This window comes from Ursus arctos, unplaced genomic scaffold, assembly GCF_023065955.2.
Source record: "Ursus arctos isolate Adak ecotype North America unplaced genomic scaffold, UrsArc2.0 scaffold_17, whole genome shotgun sequence".
Lineage (NCBI taxonomy): Eukaryota > Metazoa > Chordata > Mammalia > Carnivora > Ursidae > Ursus > Ursus arctos.
The window spans coordinates 7,312,889-7,338,023 of record NW_026622841.1 but is presented as its reverse complement, the minus strand read 5'-3'; the positions used below and the strand labels follow the sequence as shown (position 1 = coordinate 7,338,023).

The window sequence follows — 25,135 nt, the reverse complement described above, 5'->3', positions numbered from 1 at the left end:
TTTAATATGCCGTGGGCTGGCATTGAAGATTTAAGGTGGATTTACTCTAATATGCTTTAATAAACGTTGTATTCTTTTTATTATTTATTTATTTATTTATTTAAAAGTTAGATTTTTTTTTTTTTAAGATTTTATTTATTTATTTGACAGAGATAGAGACAGCCAGCGAGAGACGGAACACAAGCAGGGGGAGTGGGAGAGGAAGAAGCAGGCTCTCAGCGGAGGAGCCTGATGTGGGGCTCGATCCCAGGACACCGGGATCACGCCCTGAGCCGAAGGCAGATGCTTAACGACTGCGCCACCCAGGCGCCCCTCTTTTTATTTTTTTAAAAAATGCCCTGAACTTTCTGCTCTTCCAAAAGAAGAGAGATTTTTTTTTTTAGAAGAAGCTAGGGAAATATTTATACTTGCATTCACCTTTGTGATGGAATTTTAACCATATGACACTGTTGCAAATAAATCTTCTAAAAAGAGAACAGCTAGAAAAAATTGCAACTGGATGTGCACCTAATGTTTCTCTAACAGGCCGTTAAACTGGATTCTATAAATCAACTATAATGATGGTTTTTAAATCTCCATCTTCTCCGGGTCCATTTCTTTTTATGATTCTACCGTCGGCTTCTTTGGTGGCTCCCGGACTCCGTCTCTTTTCCACATTCTTTTCGTTTTGTATCTGCTTTATTCTGTAATTTGAACTTGAATCGCAGTAAGTCACGCTCCTCACCTGTTCTCTGCTCTTTCTCCTTTTGGGTTTGCATTCGTTCTTTCACTGCTGCGTCTTCGGTTTCCTTCCTAAAATATTTTATACACACAGAACTTTTATCTCAAGTACTGAGAACTTCTCTGACTTGAAGGCTTTCTTGATTTTAGAGTAGGATCCAAAAAGGGTTGAGTTGGATGGAATCTCTGGAGTAAAAAGTCTGTGATTACATATGTTATGTTAAACTTTGATTTGTGAAAATCAAAGATGATTAGCAGTACAGGGAAGAGATTTGAAAAATAATTCGGGCTCTTTTGCCAGAGCTAGAATAATATCTGTGAGGAAGGAGTTTCATCTGTCTTGGTTAATTAACACTTCCCTTGCTGGCTCATTTTGCATGGTCATGGCATTTAGGAGCGTCAGAGGCATAAATATTGTTGTGTTGGAGGGCGGTTGTGGGAATGCTTCAGTTGCTGTGTATATGCTTATTTAGGATTTTAATTCAGCTTTTGGTATGTTTCTTATATCTGTACATATGTTCAACGCTGCCTCAGTTTTTGGACTTAGTGGTGTCTAGAGAGTGTGTCTATCTAAAATTTTGCCTCTATTTTTCTGGGAAAGTAAGCATAGTTTAATGAGTTTTTTTTTTTTTTTTTTTTTACATATAAAGGTTTATTTATTTACGAGAGAGAGGGAGAGCAGGGGGAGGGGCAGAGGGAGAGAATCCCCAAGCGGACTCCTCACTGAGCGTGGAGCCTGCCGTGGGGCTCAGTCTCATGACCCTGAGATCACGACCTGAGCGGAAACCAGGAGCCAGTTGCTTAACTGACTGAGCCACCCAGGTGCCCCAGTTTAATGAGTATTTTGATGTTCTGGAAAATTTCCATCTTTTCCTCTTTGCTCACTTGCACATTATACTACATACATACATTTACCACTATTTCAACTGTATTTCTATGAAAGTAACACTTGCCAGTGAAAAACCAAGAATATAGAAGTCCTTTCCAAAGCTTTAGTTATTGATGACTGCGTGCCTGTTCTTCCCAACTTTTTTCTTTGTCCCTAACATGTTTCTTAAACTTTAGTAGGCGTCAACATCTGTTGGAGGGGGTCTTGTTAAAACAGACTGCTGGAGCCCACCCCCATCCTGATTCAGTATGTCTTGGGTGGGGACTGCTTGATTTTAACCACCTGCATATGGTACTTTGATTGAGTTTCTCAAAAGTTTCCAGGTGTTGCTCATACTACTGGCCTGTGAATCAGACTTTGAGGGCACTGGTCTATAAAATGTTACATATTAAGTTTTTTCCTAATTTTCTCTCACCAAATGTATCCTAGTGGAGGCATTTAATTAATTTTGTAGTTAAGAATGTAGCTTCCAGGGGCGCCTGGGTAGCACAGTCGTTAAGCGTCTGCCTTCGGCTCAGGGCATGATCCCGGAATTCTGGGATCGAGTCCCACATCGGGCTCCTCCGCTATGATCCTGCTTCTTCCTCCCTCACTCCCCTGCTTGTGTTCCCTCTCTCGCTGGCTGTCTCTGTCACATAAATACATAAAATCTTAAAAAAAAAAAAAAAGAATGTAGCTTCCAAAGTCAAATTGCCTACCTTGAAATCCTGGCTTTGTCAACAATAAAAAACTATTACTATTGTTATAATTATAGAGTGATGTACAAATATGATCTAAGAATTACATGCATGTAGTTAAAAAATCATATGGTACACAGGCATTTATAATGAAAAGCAACATCCTCCCCTTCTCTAATTCCCGTTCTTAGAGGGAAAAATCTTTAACCTTATTAACCTGTTCTCTGGTATCTACCTCTACATTGCCGAATAATATGTTTCAATTATTATTTCTTGATTCATTAATTTTATTTATTTATTTTTAAAGATTTTATTTATTTATTTGACAGAGAGAGAGACAGCCAGCGAGAGAGGGAACACAAGCAGGGGGAGTGGGAGTGGAAGAAGCAGGCTCCCAGCGGAGGAGCCTGATGTGGGGCTTGATCCCAGAATGCTGGGATCACGCCCTGAGCCGAAGGCAGACGCTTAAGCGCTGTGCCACCCAGGCGCCCCTGATTCATTAATTTTAGACATGTTTTGTGAGGAGTCCTTGAATCACAATACGAAACACGTCGACCTCTATTGCAGAGTAATCACATTACTGTACTTAGTTTTTTTATTGTTTTTAGACTCTAAGTAATATTTTACCTTTTTATTTCTTGCTTCATTGGTTATACACAGTATCTCTTGATGCCTCACTTTGTGGATGTGGACACCAATACATTATTCTTTCAGCTCTTCTTACTTGCTTTCGACTTTTGTTTTCCATAATTTTATGTTGTCCACATAACCTTTCATTCTATTCTGTCACGATAATTGTCTTCTTTCCTTTGCTATTTTTTTTAAAAAAAGATTTATTTATTTGAGAGAGAGAGTGAGTGCATGTGGGTGAGCGGGGGAGGGGCAAAGGGGCAGATGAGGGAGAGAAGAAGACTCCCTGCTGAGCATGGACCCCCCCCCCCCCGCCCCCGGCCACATGGGGCTCAGTCTCATGGCCCTGAGATCATGACCTGAACCGAAATGGAGAATCAGATGCTCAACCGACTGAGCCCTTCAGGCGCCCCCTCTTTGTCAAGATTTTGATAAGAGCTTGAAAATAAAAGAGCTGACTCGGTCTATGTATTCGTTGCTCATTAGAGGGCCATGTACAATGACGGTGTTTTCTTTATTTTTGAACTTTGTTTTACATGGGATTCTACTGCCTTTTTTTTACTTGCCTATTTGCCTTTATTATAGTCTCATTGTCAAATAGATCAGTATAATACCCTTTATTTTCTTGATTTCTCCTTTGTCCAAAGACCTCTGTGAGTCCTTTATCATTTTTGCTCTGAGTATAGGTGACTGCTCTGTGGGACTGCTCCCCTTCGATGGGTCTCCTCTGCTGGATCGACTCTTTCCTGCATCCCTGATTTCCTCTTTCTCGGCTCAGTCCGTCCTTTTGCTGAATTACGTCTTTAATTCACTTTCTAAGAAGGAAACTAATACTCTGAGTCCTGGCATGTTTGAAAATGCCTTCCTTTGGCATTTAGGATCAACCAGGTGGTTGACGTGTATAGATATTTCTGTTGAGAATGATTTTCCCATCAGAAATGTGAAGAAGTCGCTATATTATCTACCATCCAGTATTAGTGATGAGAAATTTGATTCTCTTTCCTTTCTGTGTGAGTTTTCCTTTATTTTCTGTGGAAGCCCTTACTATCTGCTCTACATTCACACATTCTCTGTTATCTCTGGAATCTGTTAGTTCGATGAAAAACAAACTGAATTTCTTCTCTGATTTTATTTAATAACTTTCATCTCTTCTTCTTTTCAGTTTTCCTATGAGCTGTCCTTTATCTTCTTCCTACCTTCCTACTGAGGTTGTTGGCAATAATTTAATATTAATAATTATGAATAATATATTTAATTTCTGAGTGTTTTTTGATTCTCTGATTTTCCCTTTTTCATAGAAAATTATTTGTGGATGGAATATCTCCTTAGAGGTCTTTGAATTAGACTTTTAAAAAGTTCTCTTTCCTGCATTATCTTTTTTTTTTGTTTTTGTTGTTGTTTTAATCCTGGGGTCTTTTCATTTTGTTTTTTTAAATCTTGGTTCTTATGTTACAGGATTTCCTCGAATGTCTGGTGATGCTCTTGGTTGCCTACTTGTGTTTAAAAGTGAATAAAAGTGAGACACTAACAAACTGCCCCAGGCTACATGGATTTGTTTCTGATCCATTCTAAAATGCTAAGAAACAGATAGCTCCCTTAGTGCTGTGCCCACTGTAATGGGTGTCCTGGTTCTTCCCAACATTGTACCCAACTGGGGGAGGAGGCTGGGAAGAGCATCTTTTTTTGTGGCTTGTCTTATAAAAATAGGCTGCCACGTGTTTTTCACACAGGAGTTGGGGGTGGGATGAGGACCAATTTTTACAGGCTATGTTTATTTCCATGTCTCCTGCCCCTACTTTCCTGGCACTTTTGAGTCTTGAATTTCCCCAGATTGGCAACTTCCAGACTGTACATCTTCTAGGTTGTAGTTTTCCTGCTGGGTCTCATCACTCACATCCCCTGCATCTGTACAGTCTTGTAATCCTGTGCAAAATATCTCTCATTAAAGGAAAAGAAATTGTTATGGCTCTTTCTTATTCATCATCCTATGACATCTCAGGAATAGAGGCAAAAAGCATATTTTCAACCTGTGTCCAAAATATAAAATATCACATATGAAAGTTTATATCCAAGGTATGTCGTATCTTATTTTAGTGAAATTTCATGATTTAGAAAGAATTGTGTTTGGGCCAAATTTTAAAGGTAACGGGAGACTTTTGTTTGTGAATTACTCTACAGAATGAGCTTTCTGTCTGCAGCTCTCTGACAAAATCCTTCTTTCATTCCTGTCAGTGGGAGGAGGATGAGAGGTGTTTTTACGTGGAACGTGTGCTAGGTTAGTGCTGTCTGATAGAACCTTCCATAATGAGAGGTGTTCCGTATCCGTGCTGTGGTCCTCTATGATCTCCACCACCCCAAGGGGGCATGGAGCACTTGAAATGTGGTTAATGCTGCTGAGTAACTACATTTTCAATTTTATTTCATTTCAGTGAATTTAAATTTAAATAGCCACATGTGCCTGGTGGATACCAGGTTGGACAGGCCATTCCAGATCATCGGGTTATTGTTTGTCATGAGAATTTCCTTAAGTAGATTGTTTTTTTATAACATGAGAAGTTTTCATTTCCTTAAGATACTTACATGTGTTTGTTTTGAGCCCATCAGAGTATTAGTTCCCTAAAGGCAGGGACTTGGTCTGTATCAGTCCCTCTTGTATCTTCCGTGCTCATCATGGAACCTGGCACACAGGACGTGCTCAGAAATACTTGTTGCCTGACTGAACAGAGAATGGAGAAAGGTAAAATGTTTAGTGGGCATGTAGATATGAGCTGTATCAGGCCGGATCGAGGTGGAGACTTAAGACTAGGATTGAGTCGTAAAGTTCCATCTCTTTCCACTCCAAAATGTCATTTAACATGAGTCTTTATGCTGCTCATAGAAACACTTCAAGTGCAGCTTTTCTTTTACCTGGATGGCACATTTGCCCTTTTCTTTGTCCTCCTTATTACTGAGCTAAATCTCTACATTCTTGCAGATTCCGCCCAGGTGTCATCGAACTCCCCAAAGTATTCTTGACTGTTCTCGCCCACTTCCCCCCGCCGTAGCCCCCTCTCCCTGGGGCTGGGGTCTGCGCTGCTGCTGTCTGCGGTGCTGTTAGCACACGGCTCAGCACGCCCCTCACCCTGCTGCAAGCTGTGGGAAGGCAACACCGAATCCTCTTCTGCTCTGGTTCCTGGCATCATACCTGAGAAGTGTGGGCATTCGACCAACTACCTTGTTCATATTAATTGCTGAACTGTACTGTTGCATATCATACTAATGGCCCAAAAAGTAAATATTTAATATATCAGTGTGTTTGTGGCTGTGGTTATGATTCACTTAATTTTAAATGTTGTTATCAGAGGTTGAGGAAAAGGGCCTTTCTTGTTTTTTTTTTTTTTTAATCATATATTTGGTATAGTTAAAAAATGTGGATAAATGCCAAGGATTCATAACTAATAAATTGCATTAGTCCTCATCCATGTAGTTAACCAAAAAGGATTGAGCTTTTATCGAGACAGCATTACTTTGTCTAGGTGTTGTTTTTTTTTTTTTTTTGGAGGCAACAGTAGAATGCTAAATGCATGTGCTTTCTGGGTAATTGTGCGGCTGACATAAAAGGCTGCTGCAGGTCTGACGGGCTGCTGTGTTTCAGAGCGCTAGGACAGATACCATCTCCTTCCATGGTGTTAGCATGTCTGTGAAGCACATTTCAGCAAAGCAAGTAAATGCGGATAAACCGTCCCTTAGTAAGATCAGGAAAGAGGCAAATAACTGAGTGTTTTCTTTAACATGAGACATGCAGAGAGACATGGTCCCAATAACAAAACAGCTAGGATGTTTTACGCCCTTCTAGGAGAGAGGGAAAGAAAGACACGGAAACTAGTGATTGTCATAAGAAATGCTGTAAGGAGATTAAATATCAGGGCCCAGAAAAGTGCTTCTGACCATGATGTCCTGGAGCCACCAAAGCAACATGAGGGGAAACAGCTTGGGGATGGTAGGCAGAGTTTTCGGGGCAGGTGCATGCCTGATGCAGGGACAGGTGTGCAGACCTGAGTGTCTCTACCTCTGCCCAGGAATCTGCAGGTGTTATCCGAGCCCAGCAAGGTGGTCCTTTTTTCCTGGCCTTCTGGGTGAGCTAATGCCCACCTTGGGTGACCGTGTATCCTGATCCTCTGCAAAAGGCAACGACATCCACTGGTCTTAGAAGATGGAGTGGCTCGGGTCTGTCCTCTCTGGGGACGCTGATGACATACCGAACTATATAGCTGAATACACAGGTGAATTTGTGAAGGATATCATGGTTTAGACAGGGGTCAGCATACTCTTTCTGTAAAGGGGTATGTATGAGTTTGCTAGGGCTGCAAACGTACCACAGACTGGGTGACTTGAACAACAGGTGTACTTTCTCATGGTTCTAGAGGCTGACAGTTCAGGGTCAAAGTGCTAGCCAATTCAGTTACCAGTAAGACTTCTCTCCTTGGCTTATAGATGGCCACCTTCCTGCTGTGCCCTCACATGGGGCTTTCCGCTGCATATCACCTGAGTCTTTATGAATAGGACACCAGTTTACCCAAATCTCTACTTAGATCCAGTGAGACTGGTGCCCACCTGACAGCCTCATTTAACTTAATCACCTCTTTCAGGGTCCTGTCCCCAGTGCAGTGACATTCTGAGGTATGGGGGATTAGGACTTAAACATACGAATTTTTGGGGATACAGTTCAGCCAGTAACAGGATAGATGATAAATATTCCGAGCTTTTGCAGCTACTCATCTCTGTCATGGTAGTGTGAAAGCTGCCTCAGGCAGTATGAAAATGAATGAATGTGGCTGTGTTCCAATAAAACTTTATTTATGGACACCGAAATTTGAATTTCGTACAGTTTTCACACATCACAAAATCTCCGTTTCATTTTTTTCAACCATTTAAAAATTTAAAAACCTTTCTTGGCCCATAGGCTGCCTACAAATCGGCAACAGGCCTGATGTGACTCGTGGGTTGTAGTTTGCTGACCCCTGAAATGGGAGAGATGTTTCCGTCGCTCTGTCAAATGAAATGCTCTCTGTCTGTCTCTTGAGCTGAGTGGATTTATGTGAGAAACTTATATCCTGACAGGTATTTTCATAGAGGATTCAGCCTGCTGTGGGCACGTTTTGCTCTTGGCTGGGATACCCTTGGACACGGCGAATAGAGCCATCTGTCACCGTGAGCGTGTTGACAAGGCCCTCCCTGCCAGCGCTGAGGACAGGAAATACGCACACACTCCAGCAAGTGCAGGGGTGAATGGTCCCTGGTCAGTTCCCACAGCTTTTGCATCTACCATCCTCTGCTACTTGGGGCTTGAAGTAATTCCAGTAACATGGGGCAGTGCCCGTGGCTGGGGTGGGAGCAAGGAGTCCAGGCCTGCGACGGAAGCCCGATGCCTCCCGAGGGCCGGGTCTGCCCGGGGAGCTTGCTGCCAGGTCCCCGCGAGAAGAGCCGGGGGCATCAGCGGCCGGCTGGGTGCTCAATTTCGGTCTAACGCCGTTTCCGTCAGACTCCTCCTGTGAGGGCCCCTCATCCAGAACATCACAGAGCAGCGTTCTTATCAGCCTGAAAATGGCCTCTGCTAAAGGTTTTAGTCGGGGTCCCATCCCCCTTCATTTCCAGTACAAGCCCCCTGCCTCAGAGCAGACATATTAACGGAGAAGTGCCTGGTGAAGGTGAGCGAAGGCCGGAATGAGACACCGAGGGCAGCCTTTCAGCCCGCGCCCACCGCGCCCTCTGCCGGTCCCGCGCCGCGGGGGAGCCGCGGCTCCTTGGTTCCTGTGCGGCCGTGTCCGGCGGGTCCTCCGACCGTGCAACGGGGCGGGTCTGGTCGCTTCGGGTCAGAGTCTTGAGCAGAGTTCGGCGGCTTGCGATCACTTTTGATTACCTCCTCGAACACCGAGTGAAACTGCAAAATATATTTAGCTCTCTGAGGCTGGTAGAAATAGAGATATTTTTGGAGATTGCCCCTTGCGGGGGCCCTCAAAGCCCTGGTCAGGAGGGAGCACCCGCACCGTGGGCTTAGGGCAAGGCACTGCCGGTTGTACCCATGCACCGCGGGCTGCATGGAACAGGGTCTGCAACTGAAGCTGGAGCAGGAGGCAGGCGGAGAGGACTCGCCATGGTGTCTGAGGGGCGCCGCAACACAGCCCCTGTGTTCCATGCAGATCCACTCGTCTGAGCGTCACACGGTTCCCTGCACAGTGGTGGCCAGCTGCAGTCTCCAGGATGACTCAGGACAACTGGGTCAGTAGTAGGAGACACGAGAGAACCCACTGCCACGGCTGCTGTCGGGTCCATGTAACGGAGAGCACCAACTTCCTCTCTGTGCCCATTCTCATTTCCTCCATCATCAGCCTACATTTTGGCTGCTCTGCCCTAAACAGGTCGGGTGATCCAGGGTTTATCCCTGGGCGCCGGGACAGGGGAGCTGCGTTCTTTTCTTCCTCTTATCAGGATTGGCTGCAGCAAGGGACACTTCACTGGGTTAAGAGCACAGAGGGCAGCCGAGGGGCCTTTTTGTCCTGACCCCCAGCATGAGGAGATAACATAATTAGGTGGGAGTTGTAGCTTTCGATATCGTAGAGCTTCGCTGTGTCCTCTAGTGGAATGACCATCATGCTGGGAAACAAGACCTCTAGTCAGACAAACCTGAAGGTTATTATAGGGCTGGAAAGCACAAATCCCCCAAGTGGGTCTTGAGGTAGGTCAGTCTGGCTTCACCACCTGGCTCTCAGGTGTGTTTCGGCCGTGCAGGGCACAGCAGTAAGCACTCATCTTTGGTTTAGTGCCTATGCTACACCCTGGAGGATGAAGCCAGTGTGGGAAGCCCCATTGGCTTGCTGGATCAGGAAATCCCGAGAGGACTGCTCTACCGACCCCCAAGTTATTCTAGGAATTCCATATCCCTCCAAGAAGCCATAAGCTCAGTGCATTCAACCCACCTAACCCAACTCTCTCTGTGTCGATGGTCACGAGCACAATGCTGTTCATAGGAAGATGGTAGCTACTTCCACCTCGTCCAGAATGGCACAGCTTTGCAAAGCACACACAACCATGGAATTCTGGAATTAAGGAGGCAGCTAGAGCTGAGGAGAAATCCCCCCCCTGCCAGCCTGAATGATTCCACTGTGAAAAAAAAAAAAGGTGATAGCATCATTTCCTGATCAGGTATTCTTAATGAATGTTAAGTAAGTTCTGTGACTTTGGTTGTCAGAATAACAGAGTGTCTGTTAAGTTCTTATATTTAACACATTTACAAAGTGCTTACTAGACACCAGGTACTCTACCTGCCTGATTTTCTCAAGAAAGAATTAAATATCTAGACTTGGGTACCAAGAAAATCCAAAATACATCTACAGAATAGTGTGACTTTCATTTCTTGAGAACACATTCAAAGAAAGTACAACTACGGATTTCCTAGAACACAACTGTGTGAATAGTCATGGGACAACTAGAAATGATTTATCAACAAGTAAGCTGAGGAATCAAGAGCCACTCAGAGCTATTTATGTATTCTTTAATGTTCAGTGACACAGGAAATATCCACACATAGGGTACATTTTCCATTAACTTGCTTTTTTGTATTGTTAAGTCGTTCTTGTTTGTTTTCTGTTTTTTTATAAACTTTCCTCTATTTTTTGGTCATTGCTACCAGATGATTTAAAAAACATGCTTTTTTTTTTTTTTTTTTTTCCGGTTGGCTCTGGTTAATTGCCTAATGGAACTGAAAAATTCATATCAAAAGGAAGTATTTTTCCCTCTTATCCTGCTTGTGCTCTAATATCTATGTCAGCATTTCTGTGTAAGAAAAATAGGCACTGTACAGATGAATAGGTAACAAATTGGCTCATTATGTGAGGACAAAACTTAAAAAGAAAGGATTGAGTTGCATTAATTAAATATGAATCATTGCTATGAAAATGAATCCAAGGGAAGCCATTGTTAGAAATCTCCTGGGAACCTGCTCTTCAGAAAATATGTGTGAGAAGAGTCAGAATCCAGTGTGGAGGAAAGTGTCTCTTTATGGAGTCTATTTGTATGGATATTTTGAAAAGCTAGATTAACTTGTTATACACTTATCATTTAAATCTGTAAATCTAAACTCAGTCTGAATTCTCTAAAAATATCACAGATGCATGAAACTACCAAACGGGTGTGCCGTAGCGTGGTGGGCTAAAAATTTTGAAACGCCTCAGGACTATAAATACTCCTACTGTTTTTGAATGGTTGAAATAGCTTCTGGTATTGTAGTTATGGTGTGCGAGGCTCATTCAAATATAAAGAGTATGAGGATTCGGTAGGTGTTACTTAGGATTGCTGAGATGCATGCGTGTATGGGTAATTACTTGAATGGCAGTACGATATGCTGGCCAACTGTAATTGTTTTGACTTTGGCAGCATTTTACTGTAAAAAGTGGTCAAATGAATCACTGCTTACAGTTTTCATTGACTCTTTGGGGGAAAAAGACAAGTCTCTTTATTGCTATTGATATTTTACTTCTTCGGATGAAATATTTCCTACACTATCAAGTACTCTCAGATATAAATTCGGAGAAAACCTTGTTAGCTCATTTAAGGATCAATCCATTTTTCAAATTTATAGAGTATCCATACATTTGGTGATAGATTTAGGACAAAATAAATGAAGTTAAACAACCAAACAAATCTTCATGTATTTTTTATTTAAAATCCGAGAGAACGCTATTTTTCTTTCTGCCCTCTCATGTTCTGCCCACCTGTGATGTTCAGGTTTAACTCTACTTCTTGAGCTGGGGTTTTCTGTTGTTTCCTAAATGACCACCAGTCCAGCAACTTCAACCAGTGCCCATTTGTGACCTTGGTTCTGAAGGGCAACCATGCTGGGGGCCTATCTGCTTTCTCCACTGAGGGTCTCACAGAGCTGGAAGCAAAATACCGGCCAGAGGAAAGCCCGGGTACTCTTCCAACCTCAGTGATTCTTGGCAGAATTAACTTCCTTCTTGGGCTTTCCTTGTGGCCCCCTCCATCTTGGAGCCAGCAAGGTTCCCATCTTCCTCGTGCTTTGGATGTTGGCTGCCTCTTTCTGACTTCTACCTCCTCAACAGGGAGAAAGCTCTGCTTTCAAGGACCCCTGTGATTACGTTGGGCCCACTCAGATATTCCAAGATGATCTTCCTACTTTAAGGTCAGTTGATTAATACTCTAAATGACATCTTTGGCCATGTAACTCATGGACATGACACCAGGGGATGAGGGTGAGGGTCACTGGGGCCCCAAATCTGCCTACCAGACTAGGTTTGTCAGTTTGGTGCTTTTTGAATGAATGTGTTTGGGTTTAAATATGTAGCTGACTTTTACGAATTGCCCATAAATATCTGACTAGAAGGTGTTTTCACTGTTTTCTATATAAGTTAGATATAACTTACTAATTCTGTTATTTAAATACTGGCTTCTTTTTTATCTACTCATGTTAGGCTTTAGACTTGGTTTAGGATCTTCTAATACTAGCTTATTGCTGCTTATTTCTCCTTGTATCTCCTATATTTTTTGTTGTATAGATATTGGAACCATGCTATTTGGAGCACAGATATTCCTAAACTGTCCTCATGCTGAATCGTACCTTTTGGAATTTGTAGTAGTTGTCTTTGCTTTACTATTCTTCTGTTTGTTTGTTTGATCTTGCTATGTTTCTGGCTCTGTATTTCATGGGCTCTCCTAATAGGGTCATGATTTCTCTCTCATTTTCTTTCTCTTTCTTTGACTTTGTTTCATTTTTATTTTTATTTTTTTATGCTCAATCTTTTCAGTTCCATTTAGATTTTTCTTTCATATGCAGTTGTTTATGTTTTGTTTTGGAACAAAAAACATTCTTTTTTAAGTTGTTGGGTTTGGCTCATTTACATTTATTGGTATGACAGAAGTTTGGCCTTAGTTTTTTAATATATGTATTTTCTGGCTTTATAGAAATTAAAAAGTATATCTGTGTTTCTTTGTGTTTTTGTTTTGTGTGTGCGTGCATGTGTGTGTGTGTGTGTTGTATAGTATTTCTGATAATATAGGTTTGTATATCTGTGGTTTCATTTCAGGGGTTGTTATATTTTAAATTCGTCATACAATATTTGGTGCAGATTTTTCTGTTCTTTGGAAACATTTTTTTCTTCTTCTGGTAAATGTTATTCATCTGTTAATAATGGATTTAAACATATCTTCTATTTTCTTTTCTGTTATTGCATCTTTGCGTTGATACCCTGCCAGTTCCCTGCATTTTATGTACCTTTGAGTGAATAGGGCTTTCCTGGACCACCTACTTGCAAGGTTCCTGTGGGATATTAGATAAACCAGAGCAGAATTCCATTCTAGTTGCTTTTCTTTCCCTCTGCTTTGGAAAACATGACTTCTCTGTAGCTATATCTCATCTGGTTTTGAAACAGATGGGTGCATCCAATGGGTGTTTTGTTTTTTTGTTTTTTTGGTTTTTTTGCCACTCAATCTACATCTCACAACCATGGTGGCAAAAATGGGGTCTAACCTTTGCCATGAGCCTGTGTTTGTACTTTTGGAAGCATAATGTCTGTGCTCCCTGAGCTATGTTGCCTTCTGCATTGCTCCCATCCTATCTCAGGATTTCTTTCCAGTGCTTACCTGTCATCTGGGGTCTACAGTTTATGTGAGTCACTTTGTATCCGAAAATGGATGTTTAGGAGGAAAAAGAAAGATCCTTGCTGATTTATGAGCTGTGTTCTATACTGGCATGATGGTAGGGGGATGTGAAGGTCTCTGGAGTTTTAAAATTTGGGGTATAGTTCTTTGTGTGTGTTATATTTTGCAAATATTTTCTCCCTGACTGGGCTTGTCTTTTGTGGTGGAGATTACAGTTTTTATATAGTTAGATTTATCCTTTTTCCCTTTATTGCTTGTCTGCCTTGTATCTGTTTAAGGTAGGTTCCTGGTTTTCCCCGAGATTATGAGCAATACACCTGTTTTCTCCTCTGCTGGCAGAGTTTTGTTTTTCACATTTAGCCCTTTAATATGATGGGAATTGAAATGTGACTAATGTGATGCAGGGATCTAAATATAGTTTTGTTTTTTTTTTTTAATTTATATCCTATTGTTCCAACACTGCATGGGCAAATTGAATAGTACATCCTTTCCCACTACTTTGAAATGCCACCTTTTAATATTTTCAGCCCTAAATAACTGGGATTGCTCATGAATATTTTCTTTGGTTCTATTGATCTATCTATCATTTGTGGCACCTTTACTCCTGCTGTTTAATTTCCTATAGATTTATTTTTATCAAGAAAGTATCCCCTCCATTGTCAAAATTCTTTGCCATTCAAATTGTATTTTTCTTTTACATCTTTTCGCATCAGCTTGTCAAGTTTTGGAGAGTGCTGGAAGCATTAGGATAAGTTACTGAATTTGCATTGAATATATAAATTAAGAGAAACGATCAGCAATATTGGTATTGAGCCACTTCATAGAGGAATGGCTTTCTTGCTTTACTTATTCAGCTGGTCCTACAGAAACATTTCAGAATGTTACCCTCTAGATCTTGCACATTTCTTGAAAAATTTATTCATAAGTGTTTTGTAATTTTAAACAATTTTATGGCTCCTGTGAACAGAATTTTTTGTTGTTTTGTTCATGTGGCTGTTGCAAGTATAAAGGAATGGTATCGATTTTCCTTTTGTTAAGATTGTACACAGCCATTTTTATGGTTTCAGTGTATGTGATTCTTCAGAGCTGGAATGTTTCTGTGCCACTTCTCTATATCTTACCATTTAAGAGTTAGCTGAATTCTAGCCTCCTTCACAAATGTCTTGCCTGAGAACTGTTTTCTTTTTTTTTTTTTTTTAAAGATTTTTATTTATTCATTTGACAGAGAGAGAGACAGCCAGCGAGAGAGGGAACACAAGCAGGGGGAGTGGGAGAGGAAGAAGCAGGCTCCAGCAGAGCAGGGAGCCTGATGTGGGGCTCGATCCCAGAATGCCGGGATCACGCCCTGAGCGGAAGGCAGATGCTTAACGACTGAGCCACCCAGGCACCCCTGAAAACTGTTTTCTTTAACAATTTCCCTTTTCTCTGGAAAGACCCAGTCTCTTGACACAATTAAGGTATTCGTGCTATCTTTATTGTTTCTTAAATGTTTTGTTTTCTTTCTGGATGATAAACTGAATGAGGACGACCACATTTCAAAATTATTCGCTTTACACATGTGATGTAGTGATGAGATGGTGATTATCAGTAAATACTTGATCTACTAACAATTCTTCTACCCATATAACTGCTATTATTTTAGCATGTTAATTATCATATTAGTTGGTTCTTAAGATTTTAAAAAGATTTACAAATAACACATGCTTTTTAAAAGAATTTACTTTTCCCAGCTTTTGAGGAGTCATTCAATGATAATAACCCAAGACAACCATTCCCCAGCTTCACAGTGGCTTTTATGGGAAGAATTTTGGTATGAGCAAAATTTTCAGAAGTCCATCTCTTTAACCACACATTCTCATCCAAAAAAAGTGAACAAGAGTCATGGGTTGGAAGCTGTTCAATTGCTTGTGCAGTGTCATTGGTGCTGGATGTCATCCAGCCTGGAGCATTTGTCCGTATAAGAAGGGGAGGTTTATGAGTCTGAGACTAGGGGTCAGATATTGCCCATTCCCATTATTTACATTCACACTGGAACTGAACTGGTTTGCTGTTTCTTTTCATTTAATAGTGTTTACATTGTGGAAATAAACTGGCAATAAACTTTCTTGACTATTTTTAATCTATCCAGTGAATTCTGCTTTCTCTGGAAAGAGAATGGCTATGTGGTTGATTTTGTAACCTCTGGTCCTATTCCTCCTCCCACCCCTGCTCCACGCTCCCATTTCCCAGTCCCTGTTCTCCATGCTGATCTGTTTGCCTGTAGCACTTGCTCAGCTGACTGCTTCTAGGAGACTGGCTATTTGTATGAGCCTACCTTTATATTACACTTGGGGGATTAATTACCAAGTACAAGCCTATAAAGAATCTGGAAGAATATAAAATGTTTTGGTGCGAGCTTAGCAGAAGGGAAGTTTGAATCAACTTCTCGTCATTAAATGATGGGGTTAGAAATCACACTTTACATGAGATTGGAAATGACTTTAAGACGTGTTTCTTTATTTTCTTCTGGAGGGATCATGAATATCTCATTCTGGTTCACTTTATGGGCATAAGGAATGTGAAATTAAATCCTTCAAATTACGATTCGTATGTACGTGTGAATGTATCATCTTAAACAAGGTCCATGCCTGATTTTTATATCTCAGAAGCTTTTTTTCTTACTATAAACATAAATTAATAGCAAGGTCACAGGGAGGTGGGTTACATTAAAGGTTGGGGGAAGAGTCCCAGAGGGTACCTGTTGCATTCTTCCCAAGAGCCTTGCAAAATAGGAGAGACTTTCATTCATCTAGAAAGAGAAAAAAGAAATAAAAATCTCCTGGATATATCTTCCAACCCTGTGTTAATGACTAGGAAACCCATCACTTAGGTATTCTCCATAGATATACCCCCAAAGGAGTTGTATGAGTTTGTGGGTAATCGAAATATTTTGTATAATATTTTCATTTTAGAATCAGAGTCTGGTGTGAATTTTATGCCCTTGCTTGACAAGCACACAAGGAGCTTGGGCCTGAAATTTGCATATTCTTGAATGTTCATGCTGGGCCTTGTAACTGAGATTTACAAGTATTCCTTTTCAGCTAGGCAGCCAGAAGTAGGAGCTCCTGGAAGTATAGCTTTGGGAAAAAAGAAAAAAAACATCCTACGTGACACACGATGAGAAGGACTAAGAGTTTTCTTCGCAGCCACACCACACAGGGATTTTGCATTCCTGTCGGGTTAAAGGGAGACCAAAACAAATGAGTGAGGCAAGCACATGGGGTGATTAGTAATTCTCTTCCTTTGGAGCTTCTGTGCCTGGCAGAGCCCCACTATTGAGCTGCATGCTACTTGCCCTATAACTCTTCCTCTTAATTGTCATGTTTATTTTTTTCAAGACTGGTTCAACCTCATTGTTATGCAGCTTGTTCTTTGATCCTTCTGCTGGAAGGCTGCTCTAGCATACTCCTCAGCCGTGTGTATCCGTGGATGGAGAAGTAGTCCTTTCTCACAAGTGGTGGAATAACTAAGCTGGAGTATGAAGGAAGAAGTCTTTCCGGTTCTATATTGGAAACCGTCGAACTGCATGTGTTCAGGCAGGAGTGAAAACAGCATGGTTAATTCTTGGGACAGTCATACTCCCCACAGAGGTTTCCGTTGACTTCTGAGTGACCAGAGGAAAGGCTGCTGAGCCACCAAAGGGAACGGGGTCCACTCTGGAACAACCAACATTGTGCGGAAGTTAGAGGGGAAAAGTTACAGGTACAAAAGGGCTTTCCTCTTGTTCTTTTAAGCCAGTTCTGAGCTTTGATATAGGCTTTGCTGTCCGAGATTTTGTTAGTAGTCCAAAGGACAGTCCTATATTTGCCTAGGATAAAAATGAAGCTTCCTGTTAGGACACAGCGTTCTGTGTTTTCATCAAGCACCTGGTGATCTGATTCTTTTCAACTCTGCTCTCTAGACTACTATTTCTGGAAACCAGAACCATCTCAATAGGGTCCTAAGGTGTCAATCCTAACTCAGTGTGGAGGGCTACACTATTTTGATTTTCGTCAACCACTTTTCCAGGTGGGAGCTGGTGGGAACCCTAGGAGAAGTCCACACTTTCCCATTAGATATAAAATGCTTCCATTGCGCTGTACTCAGTTGGACATGCAAGTGGTAGGGTGATAGTCACTGAAATAGTCGACAGCATCAGACTGTGAGCATCTGTGTTAAAATCACATCTTGTTTATATGTGTTTCCCCTGGTGTCTCACATAGAGCAAACACCCAATAAGGATTAGTTTATAAATATATAAGCCCTCAGATAAAAAGGCAATAATGATTTTGTGTCGAGTACAAAGCCACCGTGATAAGTGTGAGTTTAATGGAAAATATGTAGCAAAATTTAGAAGTTTGAGCCTTATGCGTCTACTAATAGTAAAACAGTAAATAAAGTGGGCATGTTAGCCTCCTCATTGTATCTAAACGCTAAGCTCTCCCAGGGTTTCTGAAGGCCAAGGTTGGATATACATGAGGACCACCTGAATGACAATAAGCAAAGGCTGTGTATTCAGAGCTTGCTCTAGTGCTAGGAAGAGGATTGGCCACCCTCCCTTGGGTTTAGCAGGGACTCAGAAGCAAGCAGGGGCATGGAGAGGCTCTATAGGGAGAAAGGGAAGGCTCCTGGTGTGCCCTGCGTGGAGGGTGTCAGCCCCGGGGAAGCTGCAGGTGGGCTAGCTGGATGCAAGGCATCCCATGTGATTGGTTCCAGGTACATATCTGGCTTTCTCCGAGTGGTCGTGAGGTGGATGTGGTCAACAGTTGGTGAAGCTGTCAGTCCTGAGCCAAGTCCTGGCTAGTTCGGGTGGATTACTGCAAGAGTTATTATTTGGCTTCTTGGACTGTGGCTCGAGATATGGTCTGACTTCCTGCAAGTCTGATGTGCAGATAGTAGGCTAGCTTTCAAGATTGGTTACTGCAGAGAGTGGGTTGGTTTCTTGGACTAGCTGCTGTAGGCTGGAGGCTAGAGTTCAATTTTTATGTATGGCCTGACCATCGTCCGCTTCTGTATTCAGTCTCTCACAGTTTTGAGAAGAGTCAGTCATGCTGAGAGTCCAAATATTTGAATCATATAGAAAATCCTTTACATTATAGGAATAGAATTAGCCAATTGTTGGTTTTTACAGACATACTTCATTTTATTGCACGTCAGTTTAGTGCATGTGGCAGGTACAGGTGGTTTGTGGCAGCTTTGCACGGAGGGAGTCTGTCGATACCATGTTTCCAACAGCATTTCCTTACTTGAGTCTCTGTGTCATATTTTGTTAATTCTCACAATATTTCACACTTTTTCATTATTATCATTTTATTTGTTATGGTGACCTGTGATCAGTGACTATGATTTACTGAAAGCTCAGATGATGCTTACCGGTTTTTAGCAACAAAGTATTTTTAAATTAAGGTATGTTCATTTTTAGACAAATGTTGTTGCATACTTACTAGACTATAGCAAACTTTTATATGCACTGGGAGACCAAAAAATTCATTGGACTTGCTTTATCGTGATAGGCATTTTACTGCAATCGTCTGGAATCGAACCTGCAGTATGTCCAAGGTTTGCCTGTGTATAGAAAAGATCTCTGTGCTCACACAGCTTTCTAGCACTCTTGAAATGCAGTGATTCTGACCTTAATTTTTAGGCGCTGTCTAGGCCATAATTAGAAATGTTCAACTGAAAGAGAATTCTCCAAAGTGACGGTGAAGGAGTGCAATTTATTTAGCTTTGCAATTAGAACAAAAGTGATTCCTAAGAACAACAAGGATGATAAATCATTCCAGAGCACCATGTAGAAAGATACAAAAAGCGAGAATAGAAAACATCCTGGAAGAGAAAGTCCGGAGAAGTGCAGGTGCCCAGGGGTTACTGCAAAATGAATGAGTGCCTGGCAGGTCAGGTGTGTGATCCAACCCCACACCAACTGGAATTTATAAAGACCAGAGGAAAATTACAACAGCATAAGAAATAATTACAAGGGGAAGCCTTGATCAGATTAAAAAGGGTATAACAAGAAAATAGCTTGAAGTCTGAGGCATATCATAAAGCAGATCCTTTATCAAGGAAAATGCTAAAATGGTAGTATGCTTTGTAGAAAATACAGGTTTTGAGTATCGTCATTTGACTAACGATTGAGGGCTTCTCATTATGAAATAGATGAGAATCTTTTTTTTTTTTTTTTCCTAGTGAGAGCTTTGAAGGAGCAAAGCAACTCCCAGTTCAGTGATGATCAAAATGACACCATATAATAGAAGAGGGACACAGAAAATAAACCTCCCCAGGCTTAGGGAGCTTTTAATTTCCATCCAGAAAATTGAGCTTTATCAGTGGATGCCATTGTCATTATAAGGCTGTTAGTTGCATTTGTGAAATTTCTGGATTAAGAAAATTGGGCCGGTGATTCTACATTTTTGTATCCACTTTATTTCATTTCAATACTGAATTACTTGCAAAGAGGATACTTTTTCTTTGGTAAGATGTATGAATAAATAAATAACAAAATCAGTCTCAGTTTTACTATAAAATCTTTTCTTTTAGTCTGTTCTCGATGCTATCACAAAGATACCATAGATGGCTTATAAAAAATGGAATTTTGGGGCACCTGTATGGCTCAGTTGGCTAAGCGTCTGCCTTTGGCTCAGGTCATGAGCCCCAGGTTAGGCTCCCTGCTCCGTTTCCCTGTTGGTGCTTTCTCACTCATTCTGTCTGTCTCTCTCTCAAATAAATAAAATTTTTAAAAATTAAAAATATTCATAAATAATGAAATTTTTGTTTTCATTTTTTAAGGTTAGAAGTCCAGGATTGGGTGCCTGCAGATTTTGAGTCTGGACATGGCTCTCTTCCTGGTTCGTAGACAACCATCTCACATTGTCCTCACAATGTGAGTCAGAAAGGACAAGGGAGCTCTCTGGGGTCTCTTTTGTAAGGGCACTAATCCCATTCATGAGGGTCCACCCTCATGACCTCATCACTTCTTAAAGGTCCCATTTCTAAATACCATCACATTGGGGGTGACCAACAGATATGGACTGGAGGGGGACACAGACATTCAGGCCATGGCACTCTCCAAATGTCTTCAAGACCTGGGTAAGAGAAAGCCCCAGATATTACAATATTATACATTGTTACCACTATAAATGTTACTATATATATTAAAGGAGATTTGGAAATCTCATTAAAAGTGTTACTATGTGTATTTTTTGTACTTTTGTATTTGAGTTTATTCTTCATTTAACTTTTAAAACGCTAGTACAGTCGAGTATTAAAACAAAAACAATAGCAAATAGTGACCTATGGTTATAGTCCTTCACTCACTTCCTACAGCGTATAAAATGCCAGCAGTGTTATTCACTGGCCCCGTTAAGAAGTCTGACACTGAACACCACCCCTGGGATGATGTTCATCATCCTCATATGCTTCCCCGTTGCAAAGGCACTGACTTTCCTGATTTGGATCAAAGCCCAACAGTTCTACCTGGTCCATTTCATCAGTATCTTCTACTTCCTCTGTCTCAGGTAGGAGTTTTTCCAGCAAAGACAGCTTATCAGGAGCGAGAAAGCCATTCTCAGGAAAGTTTACCTTCAGTTCAACGATTAGGCGACCCTTCTCTTACCGTCTACGGTCAACTAGCATGCCTTCGTTTAGCACACGCGTGGTATCTCCGTGCTTGACAATCTGAGCTGGATGAGAGGTGATGACGATGGTTTGGTTGTCAAGAGTAGATGTTGGCTTTTGAAAGCTGCACAGTGCTTCAACCAGCTGTATGTCCATACGCATGAAAAAGTCTTCTCCTTGCTGAATAAAAACATCATGGTCCTTCTGATCTAAAACAGTGATAATATTTCCTGGTTCCAGTCCTGGTTCTTGGTCTCCTTCACCACAGAATGTTATCTTCTGGCCATCTTTCACGCCTTTGTCAATATGAATGTCTAGAATCTTCTCTCAAATGATCTTCTATCCATTGCAGCTTTTGCATATATCTTTAGGCTTGATCTCTTCCCCATGGCCCTGGTGCTCCTTGCACACAGACTGAATTTGCTGAACCATTCCAGGTCCTATTTGATGAATTCTTATTTGCATTCCAGTACCTTGGCAATTGGGCCAATTCTACCACTCCTTTCTTACCGCCTTGGTCTTTGCATTTGTCACAAATTACATTCTTTTGCAGAGCTCGATTTCTTGTTGCACTATTAGGTAAATCTTCTGAGGTTACTGAGAGCTGATGCACCACATTTTTACCTCTCCTTTCTCTCTGCATCCTTCCTCCTCCTCCAAAGAACATATCAAAGATGTCAATGGGCGAGCCAAAACCACCACCAGCTCCACCTGCTTTAATTGCCTGTCCTCCTTTATCATATAATTCCCTTTTCTTTGCATCAGAGTACTTCATAAGCTTGAGAAATCTGTTTAAACTTCTCCTTCATGTGGTTTTTATCAGGATGGTACTGCAAGGCCAGTTTCCTGTAAGCCTTTTTCAATTCTCCCTGGGTGGCCTTGGGTTTGACCCCACAGCATCATAGTAGGAGGTTTCTTTTACCATTTTCTATAGCCGGTGAGTGGGCTGAGGCTGGTGTGGGGAGCGGAAGGAACGCCCTGCTGGGCACAGCCCTGGCAGGTGCCACTCCTCCACTTCTCATGGAGCATTCTGGAAAGTTCCTGTTACTATGTGTATTAAAGGAGATTTGGAAAATACACATAGACAGAAGAAAAATACTAATGGATAATTTTATCATTCAAATAAAATCTTATTTAAAAAGTTTTGTTTTAAATTTTCTTCCAATATTTTTTCTTGAGTGTTATTTTTTAACATATGTTTTAGAATCAGTTTTTTTTTTTTTTAAAGATTTTATTTATTTGAGAGGAGAGAGAGCAGGAGTGGGGGAAAAGGGCAGAGGGAGACCGAGAAGCAGATTTCCCACTGAGCAGGGAGCCCCACCTTGCTCAATCCCAGGATCCCAGGATCATGACCTGAGCTGAAGGCAGACACTTAACTGCTTGAGCCACCCAGGTACCCTTAAAATCAGTTTTTGTATTTTATTTTCTTCACCAAATAATCCTAACATGTGCAAGTTAGGAAAAAATAACATATTTCACCTTCTGTATTCCCTATCTGGAAGGGTAAATTGGATACCTTTGCTTTTGCTGAGTAGTTGGTGTTCTTGTTGTTTTGAGAAGAGTCCTTTTGAGTCCAGCCTGCTTTAGTTTGTAAGCTAACTTGGAATTTTAGATCTCTTACCTTGAGCTTTCATTGTTCTTAATTTTGGGAAGGTAGCTGGTTTAAAGTTATACATAAAGGTTTTGTTTTTGTTTTTAACTTCTAGAATTTCCCCCCTTCTTACACCTGCCTTTTTCCTATTTTTAAAACTATTTAATATGTCACATTGCAAGCACCCATAAGAATGGGCAGAATAATCCAACGAACCCCTGTGTTTGATCACCACCTCGAACCATCAGACTTTCATATTTGAGTTTGAAGCCTGTGGTAAACCTCTGTGTGGAATAAGTGAGAAATCCTGGAGGAGTGTTTTACATTCAGTAACAGGATTATTCCCCCAGTAAGAAACAGCAATCACAATGAAGTATTTTACTTTAAATCTTGATTAAGTCTTGTCTGTAGTTTTTGGTTCCTCAGTGTGGGTAATTGAGTCAGCTTTGGTGATGTTAGGTGGTGACCCTCAACAGGGTTTTTGTAGTTGGGTGTTTTATCAGAAACCCCCACCCCATAAAACCCTCTTTTTTAACTTTGATTTTCCTATTCTTTGGTCCTTAGTTTTGGTTCATTTCTCGATTGGCTAGAGGCAGTTTTCAGTATTTTTTTTTTTTTTTTTTATCTATAGATCATAACCTTTGAAACTCCTTAAATATAATACATGTTGCTCTATTTTTTTTTTTTGGTGGCATTTAGTGTAGAAGAAAATATATATAGAGAGAAAACTTGTTTTTTTTTCCTCTCTAGGTATCCTTTTTTAGTTGTTTGTTTTTCCTGTGCTGTGGATTTAAAAAAAAAAAAAAAATCCTTGCCATTAAAATCACTGTGGTCCATCTATTTTGTTTGTGTTGGCTTTGCCTGGAGTGTGGTGACCCTCTCTAAGTAGTTTTTGGGAAGCCTCTGGGATATGTGTCCTTCACATCTTCCCACTGCCTATTTATTTATTCTTTTCTCTGTGTCATAAAGATCTTTTCACACCTCCCTCCCCCAAGTATAATCATGGCTGCCTTTTCTAGAGTACTTGCTATGTGCCGGGGACAATGTTCTCTATATATTATGGGCTTATTTTATGTCTGTCATTCATATTTCAGATTCAATTTTCTATAGTAGCAGTTTAGCTGTATACTATCTTCAGTGTCAATTTTAATGTTCTTTTCCATTTTGAAATTTATCTGCAATTCTCCCTCATTCTACTCATCTTCCGTCCTGTTGGCTTTTTTCAATAAAGCCTCTTGTTTATTTTCTCCTTATGACTTTCTACTCCTATTTCGTAAAGAAAGTGATTCCGTGAGTCTTTCCTTCTCTCTTTTTTTTTTCTTGTGGTGAAATATACGTAGCACAACCATTCTATTTATTTTTTTTAATTTTAATTTTAACTAAAAATTCAAGTACAGTTAACATGCAGTTTTATGTATTTCAGGTGTACAATAGTGATTCAACAATTCTATACATTACTCAGTGCTGATCATGATAAATGTGCTCTTAATCCATTACCTTTATCTGTTTTACCCACCCCCCAACCTCTCCTCTGGCAACCCCCAGTTTGTTCTCTGTATTTAATAATCCATGTTTTTGTTTGTCACTTTTTTTCTTTGTTCGTTTGTTTTACATAGAATAACTATTTTAAACTGTTAAAGTAAGCCAGTCACCAAAGGACCATATTGTATGATTCTACTTATATGCGGTTCCCAGAGTAGTCGAATTCATAAAGACAGAAGAGAGAGGGAGGGGCAGTGGGAGGACAGAACGAGGAGTTATTTTTTATGGTTGCAGAGGTTCAGTTGGGGAAGATGAAAATGTTGTAGAGATGGATGGTGGTGATGGTTGCACAATACTGTGCATATACTTAATCTTGAGGGTTTTTTTTTTTTTCAAATGCTAACAATTTAAAGACATTTTTTCCTCTTTTTGCACTAAGTTATTTTTAAGGCTGCATCAGAATCTTTGGGATAATGTTCTCTCTCCACATTTCTGCAATTGTGTGTGTGTGTGTGTGTGTGTGTGTGTGTATGAGCCCTGCTAATGCACACCCACCCCACTGCCTTTCCATGAATCATTCTCATCTGAAGAGAGATCTGCGATCTATGCAGATTTGCCATTTGGGGGTCTGGCCTCACTCAGTAACACCACTGAATCCCCTTCTCAAATCTAGAACTGCGTGGCAGGCTGAATGTGTATTTCCTACCCCAAACCTCAGATCGACTCTGTTTTTACCTAGTATAGTTTTGATAAGTAAGGCAGTATGCTCTTTGACCCCCATCTCTGTCCTCTGAGGTAACCACATATACTGAGTATATATAAGACATACTAAGTATATAAAAATCTAAAATGCACACATTG

The 25,135-nt window shown here is 40.9% G+C and overlaps 1 pseudogene; it reads right to left on the bottom strand.

Moving 5' to 3' along the window:
• Positions 1-20,946: 20,946 nt before the first annotated feature.
• Positions 20,947-22,126, bottom strand: LOC113253518 (dnaJ homolog subfamily A member 1-like; annotated as a pseudogene).
• Between the last annotated feature and the right edge of the window lie 3,009 nt (positions 22,127-25,135).